This window comes from Ostrinia nubilalis, chromosome 3 (assembly GCF_963855985.1).
Source record: "Ostrinia nubilalis chromosome 3, ilOstNubi1.1, whole genome shotgun sequence".
NCBI lineage: Eukaryota > Metazoa > Arthropoda > Insecta > Lepidoptera > Crambidae > Ostrinia > Ostrinia nubilalis.
Window position 1 is genome coordinate 2421844 of NC_087090.1, and position 14705 is coordinate 2436548.

The following is a 14705-nucleotide window of genomic DNA, read 5'->3' on the forward strand; positions in this document are numbered from 1 at the left end:
ATACCACAATATCCACCTGCGTGCTTCTAAGACATCCTTATAGAAAGATACCTGTCTTTAAGTCTTCGGATTTATTATTTTTTATCTATTTGTAGTTGCCTGTCCAGTGTCCATCCATACTAAAACACTGAATTTTTAATTTCAGTCAGCCTGAAATGTCATTATGAAGAATTAAAATCCAAAAAGTTAGTAAAAAGTTCTAGGTGATTTCAATTTACCTACACAGTCTACTACACACACACATCAAAAAGGTGGTAGGTAGCTGACTGTATTGTCTTCCTACATACCCATTACCCATACCTAAATATTTTTGTTTTGAGGAAAACCGCCAATACTCATTTGCAAAGTAGGCCTACCTACCCTCAAACCGACTTGTTGTTGGTACCGTTGTTGTTACTAAAACAAAACAATGACCTACTCGACGTCTAGACGTATTGGCAATTATAAATTCAAAGGTAGGCAAGTACAAAGTACTGTTTATTATTTCATAATATTTGTATAAGGACGTCGCACGCACGCGGTCTTTTGCGCCCTGTAGGAGCGAACCGTACCCATTCGTTCAATCGACGCTCGTCGTCCCCGCGAGCGCCTCAGTCGCTCGGCCGCTCGCGTCGTGAACGGACGTGTCCCCGCGCCGCCTGTCCGCGCCCGATACATCGACGTGCATAAAAATAACAAATAACTGACACTCCTGTCCTCACTCGCAGTCTACCGAATTGACGTAACTGGATCCCCGTTTTGTTTTCCCCCCAGTTTTATTGTTTATATTGTTAGCAAGTGCAAAATGTGATGTTATGTGTGTTCAACGAGCGTGCCGTCCTGTGTAACGTTGCCCTAAAGTGAACTCGATGGATACCTAATGTGCTTTTGAATTCGGAGTAATAACGTTTTTGGTCGTCGCAGCCGGATTTTTCACACACTAAGGTTGGTAAACATTGTGACTTTTTACCTACAAAGATAAGGAAATATGAACCAACTGCAACTAGTTCCCTTAGAAGTAGTGACTAATCATTTCAAGGTAAAGATAATAATGTGTATTACTTCAGCAATCTTGTACGTAACGTTCAATACGTTACTCACATCTTGAATATTAATATCCGTGATACATAGCGGGTATTAATAATGTAATTAGACTAAAACATCGATCCTGCCAAGAAGCTTTGATATGAATTTTGGTCTCGAGTGCTAACCGAAGCAAATTAATATGAATCAACATCGGCGTCAGCATGTTGAACGAGCTGAAATATTAACACCGTTACGCGTGCTAAGTTCGCTAACCTACGAGCTGATAGCTCGACAACTTCGGCAATGCTAAGGAAAACTTCAAGAACTTAATATCTAACTTCATAATGAGCACCCATTTAACACAAGACAAGTGTTTCAACGAAATCAAATAATAGTCCTTAAGTTTACTTCAATGAGAAAAACTCTATAAGCAACATTAGTAAGGACTCTTCGTCGCCATACAAGTCTAACATCTAAGTTCTACATCAAATTCCTAGTTGAAAATACACAAGAAATACGCGTAACTTAAGACGTTAGAAAGTCTTGCGCTTTCACAAACACAATAACCGAAGACAATGCCAAAAAAGTGTAGAAACATCTTAATTGATATCACGGTCCACTTCTGTTGTATTGAAGGTCAATCGAGCTGTGCATTACTCATCTGAATGGTCAATAAAATGGCGGAATATGAAATAACTAACGATATAGTATTCGCTCTTTGCGTTACTTGATTATTTTGGCATTCGGCCAAACAGTTGTGGGCTGCCACAGCATCCTTCCATCGCTGTTTGACGATTGCCCCAGCAATATTCAGTTGTATTTATTACGTCTAAGGAATATGAAAATAATGTTGTCGCATTATCAGACGAATAATATGCCAAATAAATTCTTATAAATATGCAGGGAGGACGATAAAAATCTCTCTAGATCAAAGTGCCCTGGTAGAAATGAATAGCAAAGAAATATTACAGAATGGCGAATAGAATATTGCCGTTTTCTGACACAAATATTTTGTATTGGTAGCTAGGGTAACAGATAAAATAGTCGGGATAAAAATAACACATTTTGTTGATTGAGTAATTTCAATAGGAGACCTTAAAAATAAGGAAACTCCCAAAGCACTGACGGAATATGATTCAGTTTATTTTTATTTTATTTTATTGTTAGGAAAACACACAGCATTCCATAACACACATAAAGTTACCTATTAAACTTCACATTTGCCAAAAGGGTTTTCACAAATAGTTGAAATTGGTTTGCTTTGGTTACACTCGCCCTATAAAATAAACATCAGCTAATTCAAAACTAAACAAAAGTTGCTGCGCTTGCTGAAGTTAAACAACGTACAGATCTTTTAAAACGTCAGCAAACATGTAACGTCCAAGTCACTGCAACTAGAGACCCGATTGTTTATCGAGACGACGTTCCGAGAAAGAGCTCATAATACTTGTGACCCATTTTTACGAAAGATTACTTAACAAACGGCCGCTGCTCGAATTTTAATGCAACCGAACACTGAATCAATCGATAACAGGAACCACAGTTTATGAATAGCCTCATAAAAGTAGACCAATAAAAAGAGCAAAGGCATGATGAACGAAATTCAAATAGACTTTATGAAGATAAATTCCGCCACGGAAAAAAGATGTCACATCACTTTATTTCCATTATAATAACTAAGGAGACATAATAATAATGTCCAATGATTGGTGGTGGAATAATTTACACGTGCTTATCTCAGAAACTAGGAAAAAACGTGAGAACCACTACAGATTACGCAGACAATAACGTTTTTGTTTCTCCCAAACCCAAAGATAAGACTTCTTTAGGACTTCGAAATCTCATTTGGCGTAACGCCATTTTTATAATTTGAAAAGTTTCTTCTGGACGAGTTTAAAAAGTCATAAGAAACCGAGATGGGTAATTGTGTTGCTGAATTAAATTTATGCAAATATGAAAAGTTACAGCATCGTGAAGCAAACAGGTTTTTTGATAAATGAACATCGTTTTTGTATTGAAAAATATTTTCAATCCAAGCTCACAATTTCCGAATAACGCTACGCTACTATTCAAGATAAGCTTCAACAACGAATAATGTATTTACGAACTTCATCCCATTATTTATCCATGCATAGCTTTTTTTCACGTAGAACTGCGCTAAAAATAGTAATAACGACATAAAAATACTTACCGTTTTAAAACCACATCAAGTATGTTAATTTATACGAGCTGCAGACGAATTTAACTCGAACATTCGCGTCCCTGAATCTAATTAAAACGTATCTAATATTAAATTTAGCTTTAAGTATTTCTCAAGTCGAATTCATATCTGATGAGTAAAATAAAGGTGCTGTTAAATACCGGGTAGGGGTACTTGCTAATCTTGGCGCCCTTTTAAATAATTTATAAGTCAAGTAAATTGATGCCCTTGAGGATTGTTCTGGTAGCAAAATTTTGTTTATGGCAAAGCCTTTTCACGATGTTCGGAGGCGTGAATCATGACCCACTGTTGGGGGTTTAGCAGACGGTACAATAGATAAATCTGTTTTGTTAGCGGCAGTGCGCCTTTGTTTCCACAATACTCAGTAAGTGCTTATTATTATTACGGCACCTCTGAATTTCTGCTTCAATATTTGAATAAATAACGCATTATTTCACTTCAAGTATTATTCAGATTGTATCGTATCTTGAAGTTAAGAACTACGAATTTCTTTCGTAAGCTTTACATCACATTTCAAAAGTAGTAAATAAAGGTTATCGTTTATAATCTACTGTCGAAACTCGAAGCATGCAAGCCAAACCCAAGTTGCGTATTCCCAGAACATTTCACTTTAATTATCTACGTATTTGCATACGTTTAGTTGATGTAATCTTATACGTTTGCGAGTATAATGGTAAATTGTTGTAATTGGTAAATTGTTGTAATTGGTTACATGGGCCCGACCACTCATCTCCTAACTACATTATCTAGTTTTCCTTTTGCGATCTTCTCTCATAAATCACCTTTATTTCTGGTACGCTCTCTGCCCAATTTACGTTTCCGTAAATTCATTATGACGTCCCCGTCGTTTTTATTTTGCTGTGTTATCTATAACAATAACTCTTTCCTCACGAGAATAACTATGCTGTACAAGGAAAATGGCGCGTGCTATTTCAGCAACTTCTTGAGTTAATATTATATTAATCAGGCTCTTGTAGTTACGTTGTTATGGACGACATTCGTGTAATATTTATAATGTTACTGTTCTATTAAGAGATTGTGGCATAATATCTCCAAAATACAGGATCGGCTAGTTTGAGCACTGCTAAATTACTTAGTTGTAAAATTTTGAATTTCTTGTGTACCATTTAGAGGTGGGCGCCGATATAAAATTGGCCGACGGCGGCGCGCCGACTTTTTGACCTCGGCGGCGGCGGCGTCGGCGGCGTGACCTTGTTTGACCTTTGTTCATTAGGTTATTTTTTAAAATCTGCTTTTTTAGTATCAGTAAGACTAATCAGGTGATTTACAGTTGGTTGGGGTTTGAGCCACTAAAGCAGTGGTTTACCCTAGTAAATTACTCTCTTGATCATAGATACTTTGATATTTGGATAGCGGGTGTGGCTGAGATCAGGTTCTCGTGTATTTCCTAAAGGCGAGCGTACCAATGTGCCGATAAAAGTAGCCTTAACATGTATTTTTGAGCTCTTTGGAGGCACATAGTTAATGTTGGATGAATAGCTGACTGTTGGTGGAATATTATATTCGGGTACTTCTCATTTTCACTCAAATTTGATGGTCACTCAATAATACTTCATAAACGGTATAAGTTAGAACAATAACTTTGATATTAGATGATAAAACATCTATTTAGCTACATACAAAATAAATTTTATCGTAATAGAAGCAAAAATAATACGAAAACATCACATGAAACGATAAAAAACGGGGTCATTTTTCGCGTTCTCATCGTGTCACACCTTCGGTTGCAATAAAACATTTGGTTACTGCATTCACAATTTTCATTCAATTTGTGTGTAGCATATACTAAAATCATCGTAATTAAATATACTTTCCAAACAATAGTCAAAAAAATATCTTCTTATAATTATTTCGAATTGAGAAAGCGAAATACGTTGGTCACACGATTTTAGGTACCTAAAATTTTGAGTAATAATACAAGATTGCCGTTAAACCGAACACCAGCAACCAATCACAGCGTTCTATTCGGTTAACGTCAGTCGCGCTCCGGCCATTGGGGAGGTGAGATAGGTTGATCGTCGCTCCGCGAAAAAAATACGTAACTTTTTGTGATTTATCCATAGACATACCGTCGCTTGCTTGAACAATATTTTCTACCTCTAAAATTTAAACAATTTAATTGAAACTTAGGCCATTGAAAACTTAACATGTTAGGCTTATTTGTGTAGTATTCGACTTGAACCGTTAAATTCAAATTTAAGGATAATTCATAAAAAACTAAAATTTTCGTCACCTTCGTGGCATCACCTTCGTGGTGTTTTATACACGAAGGTGATTTTAGGCCACGAAAGTGATTTCTTGCTTTGGTTTATTTTAAAATATAGTGACTGGTGTTTATGTTTTTACAATATTTTAATAACTAATAAATTATACGTGGTAAGTAGAGTTCAGTACATCAATAAAAAAATAAGGGCCTCGTATTTTTGTTGTCTGTCTGTATGACTGTGTGTATGTCTGAAATTTGAGTTAAAAGTTGTACAACAAAAATACGAGGCCCTCTGGCCTCAATAAAAAATATATTTTTGTTGAGGGACTGATAATCAGTTAGAGTTCTTTTTATTGAGGTACTGATAATCCTTTTTTTGCTTCTTTAGCATTTCAGAATGCCACCAGTATCACCCTTAAAACCAATTGCGTAGAATCTTGTAACTTAGTAGGTGACGTGATCGATAAAATTTTATCTTGTATTTAAGTAGGTAACTATTTATATTATGTTATTGCTATTTATCTATGAAAATAAGAGAAAATATATGTTTTATAAACACTTAAGAGTCATTTAGAGTAGTAAAGTTTGAAAAAAATATTGCTGTGAAGTACAGAATCACTTTCGTGGCATCAAAAAATTCAAAATGTTAAAGCTTCCAAACGAGACTCACTATTTGACTGATTTACTGAGAATACACTCTTCACATCAAGCACTACAATTTTTGTTTACAAAAAGTTGAAATAAGTTAGAAATAAAATTTGCCACGAAGGTGACGATGAGAACCGTGGCGATGAGAAATACCCATTCAGTTCTTTTTTATTTATATTTATGGTCTTTCCATGTCATCCTACGGTCCAGGATTTTAATGCAGGTTGATTGCAGCAATGTGTCGAGGTCTAGATTGACCGGAGGATTAGTTTCACGTCTTAAATGATAATATGGTGAGACTTCGGGGCTTAATTACATGCGCCACTTGGTCAGCCAAGCAGCTGACATTGCAACAGTCTAGTCACTTTAAGATCACTGTTACTTTTGAAGAATGCCGCAGCTTTCTGGTGTCAGGGCTACTTTACTAGTAGATTTTATAGAGTATCGGACCAAGTACAGAATCCTGGGGTACTCCAGCTCTGCAGCTAAAAAGAGAAGATTTTGTCACCGAGTTTGATTTAAAACTGTCTGTCACTGAGATAAGAATCCATCAGCAGGTAGTAGAAGTGTGCTAGAAGGTACTTTTTAATTTCATAGAGTAGTCCTTTATGATAAACCCAGCTGAAGCCGCAGCGAAAGCAGACGTACAGGATTCTTTCTTTTCCAAACATTGTACTGATTATGGTTGGTATGATTTATGTTAAAATTTATGGTCGATTATACTATATTACATGGGTCATACTTAGGCAAGGGAATAAACGAGCAAGAATGATCCTTTTCCATAATTTTAACAATACAAATATCAGATTAATTGAGCGATAAGAGAATTCGTTAGGCGACTTGCCAGCCTTGTGGATAATTTCCAAAGTTAAGAGACTTGCGAGGTTCTTCTCACTCAGTGTGTTCATTGTCAAGACCATGGACTTCATGGTGATCAGATCAAATGCAAGTGCTTTACGAGGGTCCATTTTGGCTATTTCTTTAGCTTAGCCATCTCTCTTAGCGTTAGTTCTTTCGTTTCAGCCGAAAGACGTCCTGCGCCGCTCGCATCCAGGCACTTCCTGCGACCTTCCCCAAATCGTCGGTCCACCTAGTGGGAGGCCTGCCCACGCTACGGCTTCCGGCTCGTGGTCGCCACTCAAAAACTTAACTGCCCTAGCGGCCATCAGCTCTACGAGATATTATGTGCCCCGCCCACTGCCACTTGATTTTGGCGATTCTGTGGGCTATGTCAGTCACTTTGTCCTCCTGCGTCTTTCGTCCTCAATTAGCGTAGTAGGAATCAATCTTCTACTTTGAACTTGAGAGAGTAAGCGGAAACATGGCGGTCAACTCTTTAGATAGTCAAGTACAAAGATATCCAGAAGCAGAATACGAAAAGATGCAAAATGAGCCCTCTCAAATCACAATGGGAAGGTTTGGCGGAACAGCACCTAGAATGGCGGGAGATTGTGTTGTGTAAGCGGAGAACACCTTGAGGGAGGTACTTTGTTGCCTTCCAGAGATTGTGGTTCCCATTTGCATTCCGAGACATAGGTATTTGCCAATCTCTGTGTGAGTGATTCGCTTAAAGTATAGTCCAATAGTGTGGGTTATCTGCCAGACGAAGGCGGGGATTTTTTTCTTGACAGCAAGAGGGACCGGCGCCTCTCGCGATCAATTAAATTAATAGTTAGTATTAAGTTATTCAATTAATTATTAGTATTAAGTTCGCCGTGTGTACCAATTTATATGGCTTAAATAATACATATTATAGTTAGTTCTTCTGTTATATGGTTTACTGATGGGTCAAAAATGGGCCCTAACGTAGGCTTTGGCGTGTATGGAGAGCAGCCGAAGCTTAGGCTAGCTCAAAGCCTGGGCAAATTTGCCTATATCTTTCATAAGTCTACGCCATTATTGAATGTGCGGAAGCTAACCTGCGAAAAAATTATGCCAACCACATAATTTGCATTAACTCAGACAGTCAGGCGGCGCTACTGACCTTGAACTCCAACTTAATCACCTCAAAGTTGGTAGAAAACTGCATGAGTCGACTGAATACCCTAGGAAAACGTAACAGAGTAACGCTGAGATGGGTTCCAGGTCACGCGGGAATCGTGGACAATGCAAATGCCGACGAACTGGCCAGAGCGGGAGCGGAGGGAACAATATGGTCCAGAACCCTTTTGTGGCATTCCCAAAAGTCTCGCTCGAATGACCCTGGAGAACATCTATTTAAACGAATCCTTTAAGGCATGGTCAGACACACTAGGATTAACTCATTCCAAACCTCTTATAAAAGCCTATGACCGAAAATGCTCTAAGCAGATCATAGGACTGAGCAGGATCAAAATGCGCATCTTAGTTCGAGCCTTCACTGGACACAGCATCTTAAACAAGTACTTCTCCACTATGGGACTGTCCGAATCAAGAACGTGCAGGATGTGCCAAGAGGCAGATGGAACGCCACTACACATTCTCACGGACTGCGGACCATTAATGCGCAAGCGGAGCTTACACCTGGGCAAACACATCCTAAGCCCACAAGATGCAATACATATAGTCTCCCAAAAGATACTGCAATTCCCAATGGATGCAGGATTCGGAGGCGAACTATAAGGAAAATAGCGGCGATCACAATAGATCGGTACCGGTCGCAGTGATACTAGGTCTTTCTTGAACAAAAATAGCCGCTCAACTCAATAAAAAATAGTTTTTCTGCGTTTGAAACACAAATTAGTACAGTATATGAGAGGAATAAATTCTAAATAGTTTGTTCAGTATCAGTATCGGTGCGCCGACAGCTGGTCGTCGGCGGCGGCGGCGTGAAAAAATTCGCGGCGGCGGCGGCGCGCCGGCGTGGCGCCCACCTCTAGTACCATTCGGAAATTTGTCATAACTTAACTACTAATGAACGATTTTTATTAATAAAGAAAAATAATTAATCGGGCAGTATATATCCATTTCAGTGCCATACAAACTGGAACCACAAGAAAATACTTCTTTATTCACGAAAGCATCATTACTTAATGTTGTTTCTTTTCGACAGTAATATTATGTAATTTATGTAACGCCATGCTGCTACAAATTTTAATCCCCAAGTCATTAATTCACTGACAGACTGAAATTTCCCTTAATTTAAATTTGCTTAATTAAACATCAACATTAAGATTCTCACACTACTGGCTCCGATGGCCGTGTAAACTTGACACCGTATTTTAATGGGTTTTGTAAACATAAACTTTGAACGGTGTTTGAAGGTCAGGTTAATATTATGCAAAGTATTAAACGCTCTGTTGGTGGCATTAATATGTGCTCTTAGTGGCAACATGGAGATAACATTAATAATTGTTGTTCCAACACCAATTACTTAGTTTCAACTTGAGTGCTTATACTATGACGATAATGTTAGAGTATGGATGTATTGGAATGTACATAATTACATCCATTACTTCGGCGAATATCCGTACACTTTCAGATTCACCAGAATTATTTGTACAGAGCTGTTAAGGAAATCTTCCAATCCCAGAGACAATTTGAAAAGACATTCCTTTCTTAGTGCACCTCTACGGTACCTAAGCTACGTCCCTGCCAAATTTCAAGTGCCTACGTTTAGCCGTTTAGGCTGTGCGTTGATCTGTCAGTCAGTCAGTCAGTTTCTCCTTTTATATAAGAAAGAAGATTTAGAAGATTAGTAAAGTGGCTTTCCATGTTTCGAAATTCTGTTATTACTAGATCGTAATAAATAATAAGATTTATCCGGGATCTTGAAATTATCACTACTTTCATCAAATTCGTAACGTTTCCTCTAAATAATAAAGGGAATAGCTCTCGACAAATTTAAATGGTAAGCATCCAATGCTAAAGATATGCAAATTCAGAGAATTCCTCTTATCTGTAATTCCTAAGCCCTTAAACCGTCATTTACCCGAATCTTTGAATAAGATTCGAATGTAAAATTATACTATCGATGCATAAGCTTATACATATTAATGTTCATTCCTACAACTGGCCAGATGTCGACAGGTTATCATCAATTTGGTAATGTTACTGAGGAAATCACAACTAGACCAACCATCCGGGCCGAGCGACTAGACGTTAAGAAAAATTAAGCGTTTTCACATATTCCCAACTTAATTGCTTGGAATTCTTAATTTATTAAATTTACGACTCAATTAAGGCCGTTAAAATTAGGCAAGTCACTGGATAAAGCGATGCAACGTTTCTTAACAGCCGAATATTATGAGGGCCAGTAAAAAACAAGTAATAAAGTCCGTTCCCGCATTCTGGAGTTTACTCACGTTATTTTAATGTTGTTGTTAATGGGTTTTTACTTAAACAGAACGTTTTACGGTGGCTTTTTTATTGATTTCGGGGAAGCGCGGAGTAGGACGACAGGTGTCAGACATTCGTGCAAGCATAAAAACTGTCCAAAAAAACCAACATGAGTGGTTTTTCTTTGGCGTCTAATTAAAAGTCGTATCAATTGTGCTACTTACAGTTTTAAAATGTCCAACTAACCTCGATAACTTTTATCAGAACTTCTTATCCAACTGGTTTACGTGTATGATGTTTCATTATTGAAACATGAACTTCTAGAACATTATTGTTGTTTCTTTTAAAGGAGTCCGTCGTATAAAGTGAAATGTGATGAATAACATAATCATTACATGAGTTTCAATAACTTCATCTACTATGACTGATGTTACATCAACCAAGATTTTAGCTATATTAAACCTTACTGCTTTTATATTTAGAGAGGATATGGAAGTCTCGAGTAGAAAAAGCCAGATGCTTTAATGTTTATTGGAGTCAAAGAGATGCCGGCCTCCAGTTACGTTACATATTAACACGTGCGCCGTACAAACATATGCGAGGACAGCCGTAATGTATACGAACATGGCGATACATGCGTGGTGTTTAAAGATGCAATAGAAGCTCGGAAATTTATAGTTTCTGGTACTGGGGTGGGTTTGGAATGTTTGGTAACTTCAGAAAGGTTGCTCTAACGTAGCACGCTTTAGTAACTTAATCACCCTGAAGACTACAGGCTTCTAGTCGGCCGATAGTGAGTTCGTGATGTTAATTAAAATTTTAGTATGAAAATGTATGGCAATATTGGCAATAAGCACTTTAGACCAATTTGATATTTTATTGGCCGATTCTTTATACAAATTGGTAGTCGACTAAGTCTGTTGTCTGCGGGGTGTCTAACCAAAGGTAATTAATTTTTAATTAGCTATTCATTAGGTTGCAGTTTTAACTGATAGGTTATCTACTACCTAAATTAAGTGTACTCAAAAAGAAAAAAGCGTATCAATTTTCGACAGCCTAATTCAACTACACATTACGACGATTAATCGACCGAAACTAAACGGAACAAGAAATATAACAAAGCAAACATTTGTAGAACACGGCAAATTGTTATTTTTAACGGTTCATTGCCGGTTCAGTCGTTAGGGCGCATGACAGCTGTCATGGCGGCGGCTAAATTTAAAACAAACATTTCATTTTTATTACGCTTATGAGATGCGGTTGGTGTAGGTCTGGCTTGTGGGTTTTTTCATGCTCTAATTGGATGTTTCAAAGTGTTGTTTCAGTACTAAATTACATGTTTAAAAATTTTAAAGCCGCTTTTGATGTTACCTTGTGGCTTGTATAACGCTGCAGACGCCAACATTGCCCTCTAAACAAAACTGTTTGTGCAATGTTTCATTTTAAAGATTGTTTTACCTTGACGACATTAATTGACGTTCAAAGTCTGAAAATAGAGAAGAATATTACAGATATTTGTTTTGGTGAAACCCATATTGGTTTAAAATTAGAAATGCTATAGTGAAAATGTATCAAAGTGAATCAGCACTTCTCTAAAACCCTCGCACATTGCGTTCGCTTTTGATCATATCACAAAAAATGGCACTGCGCAGTGACTGGACATTAGATTACATTTATGTTCAAGGTCTGTCAAAAATAATTACAAAACTAATTGTGCCTCAATGCCAATTGTAATTACGTTTTAAAACAAATCGAAAACGCGGCATAAGCTTTTACTCTCCTAATAGCAATTCAATGATAATACTGTTAAAATACTATTACCCTCATATTACACAATGCGGCGTTTATTACTTCCCTCATTTACAAATGAAAGGCCCCTAGTTCAATTATCTTTACAAAGCTTGCGCATGAGTCGTCAAAAGTCGCACCCAATAATCACTTGGCCGCAAGCACACCTGCGTTTTCCATATCGCTGTCCAGCTCCGTTATTGCGCAGTAAAAAGAGATGGAATGAGTTTCAAAGGTGTTAATTCACAGAAGTGAATGGTGACCGTCATTTGCATTGCCGTGTTACCTGAAGCTTGTAAATGTGTAATGCAATCTTCGTTATGTAGGGTAGTGTCAACTTATTTCAAAACGATCCTAGGTATGTTTGACTCTTCATTAAGATATTAAGGCGGTTATCACACTGCGCCGCGCTCCTCCGCGGTCCGCGTGATTTCATATAAAAAATTCTGCGCGCAGACGCGTTGTCAGTGTGTTGTGCCGCGCGAGTTTTCTATACAAACTGAGGTACTTGCATACAATGATTAAATCTGTCGTGACGCGTGCAGTGTGGTAATCGCATAAGTAATAGAAAAACAAAACAATAATTCGATTGTTTGGGTTTAGTATATCGTCGAGATAGCCTTAACATGTTTTTCGAGCACTAGGGTTATAAGTCAATCCAATGTGCATGATTAAAGATAATTACGCGTGTTACTTTTATCAAATTAAAAACTGATCATTAAGTGTAAACTAAATAAGCCAAATCTTCCAATTTGCTGGTACATAAAGGTCGTGCTCCGGCAGTGGACACTAAGCCTAGGCGCAGACCATCAATTTTTCGTCGGCCGATAGTTTAGTCGGGCAGTTGATCAGTATGGAAGTGCGCACATTACGCCGATTCGATTTGGCCGATTCTTCATACAAATTAAAATCGAGCCCAACTATCGGCCAACTAAAAATCGATGGTCTGCGCCTACTCTAAACTAAATGACTTGACAATGATGCAACGATATTAAAACGTTTCAAAAACATGTTTATCTTGTTTGGTTTCTGCCGGTACTTACAAATAGCAAAAGGTGTGCCAAAAATAGATGCTTTGCCTCTTGTCAGTAAGATTGGATCTTCGAACAAAGCCATGCCAGGCTGTTTAGAAACGTCCCATCTGATAAACTAGACAGATCGGATTTACGAATTGCAAAATTTGACAGATCACGATAATTTTGTAGTCTATTTAGAGAGGTCAATACTTGGTTTATAACAGATAGAATTGGTCAATGACTTGATTTATTGACGAGGTAGAGAGAAATACATAGGTATTTTGATTTTTTTAAAACGGCAGTTCAAAAGTTCAACGTGGGCGATAGAGGGTGGTTTTTTTCAAGACGCTTTAACATCGATAAAGCTGAAAAACTGTATAAGAATTACTCAATTAATTGCAAGAGTTAACCAATTAGAAAAGAGATTGTTTTGGGTGTGCCTTAAAGCCCATGTAAAAGTTACCACACACAATCTGCAATATATGTTGCAGCGATTTTGTGCCTTCTGTTCATAGTTTTAAGACTTAACTTTAGGTTGGTTAATGACGACTTAACTTTAGATGTATCATTGATGTAAAATGATTGCGACTTTTAAAACGTTGCATAAGAAGAAATTAGTGCTAAAAGAATGCGAAGAGCTTTCTGACAAAAGTGCCAAATCTTAGGATTTACAGGCTTAGGCCTGTTTACGGCTGATCTACGCCTAACATTCCCAATCGATGTAAGCTCTCAGCTGTTACTTACAACCCACACGATATAAGAAGATGATAAAGGAAAAGTGTCTGTCAGTCTCACACATTGACTATTTATCAAAACATTGACAAACAACAACAAATTCATAGGTTAAGAAGATGAAGATGAGTGACTGTGTACTACCTACTTCAATTTTTAGGTCATACTTTTGAGTTCTCATTGGTAGGTTTAAAGTGCTGATTGATAAGAAAGAATTTTAACATTTTTGATTGACATGAGGGTATCAGAAATTTATTATGTTTATTTTTCTATAAGTTCAAGTTTGTTACATAATATTTATTAAGCTGACAGCGGATATCGAAACTTCACCGTATGTCCTCAAAATGTAATCATCTTTCTTACTCTCTGAAGAAAGTGTCAGACGAAAATAAGCTCTATTCAAAGTAACAGTCTTAGTCGAAGTCGCGACTGCAAATGACACGACGCACGTACCGACGACTTATCAATACGGCACACGTGATTTGGATTACAAACAAAATGGCTGCTTTTTATCGGCTGGCAACACGGGGGGAGTTGCTAGTGGTGTTCCATTCCATGTTTGAAATATCCTGATTAGTTTGGAAAGTTTTGAAACAGTTGGAATAGTAAAGGAGGTTGGTAATGCTGGAACAACGGTCCTAATTATATTGCAGGATTGCCATTTACAGTGTCATAAATGTGCAATAAAATTCCTCTAAAGACAATAATAATGTATCTGTATAATAAATGGTGACTAATATTCATACGCCAATGCAGCGAAAAACCGAAAAAATATTGGAATGCAAATGGTATTCCTATTGAAAATATTTTT

The 14705-nt window shown here is 37.4% G+C and overlaps 1 protein-coding gene across 3 annotated transcripts in view; it reads left to right on the plus strand.

The window, feature by feature from the left end:
- Positions 1-604: 604 nt before the first annotated feature.
- The window catches only part of LOC135087583 (insulin-like growth factor-binding protein complex acid labile subunit), a 344347-nt gene continuing 330246 nt past the window's right edge, over positions 605-14705 (plus strand). For all 3 annotated transcript variants that reach the window (XM_063982314.1, XM_063982312.1, XM_063982313.1), the window contains exon 1: positions 605-924. The gene's annotated coding sequence lies outside the window, so the exon portion shown is untranslated. The remainder of the gene's footprint in view (positions 925-14705) is intronic.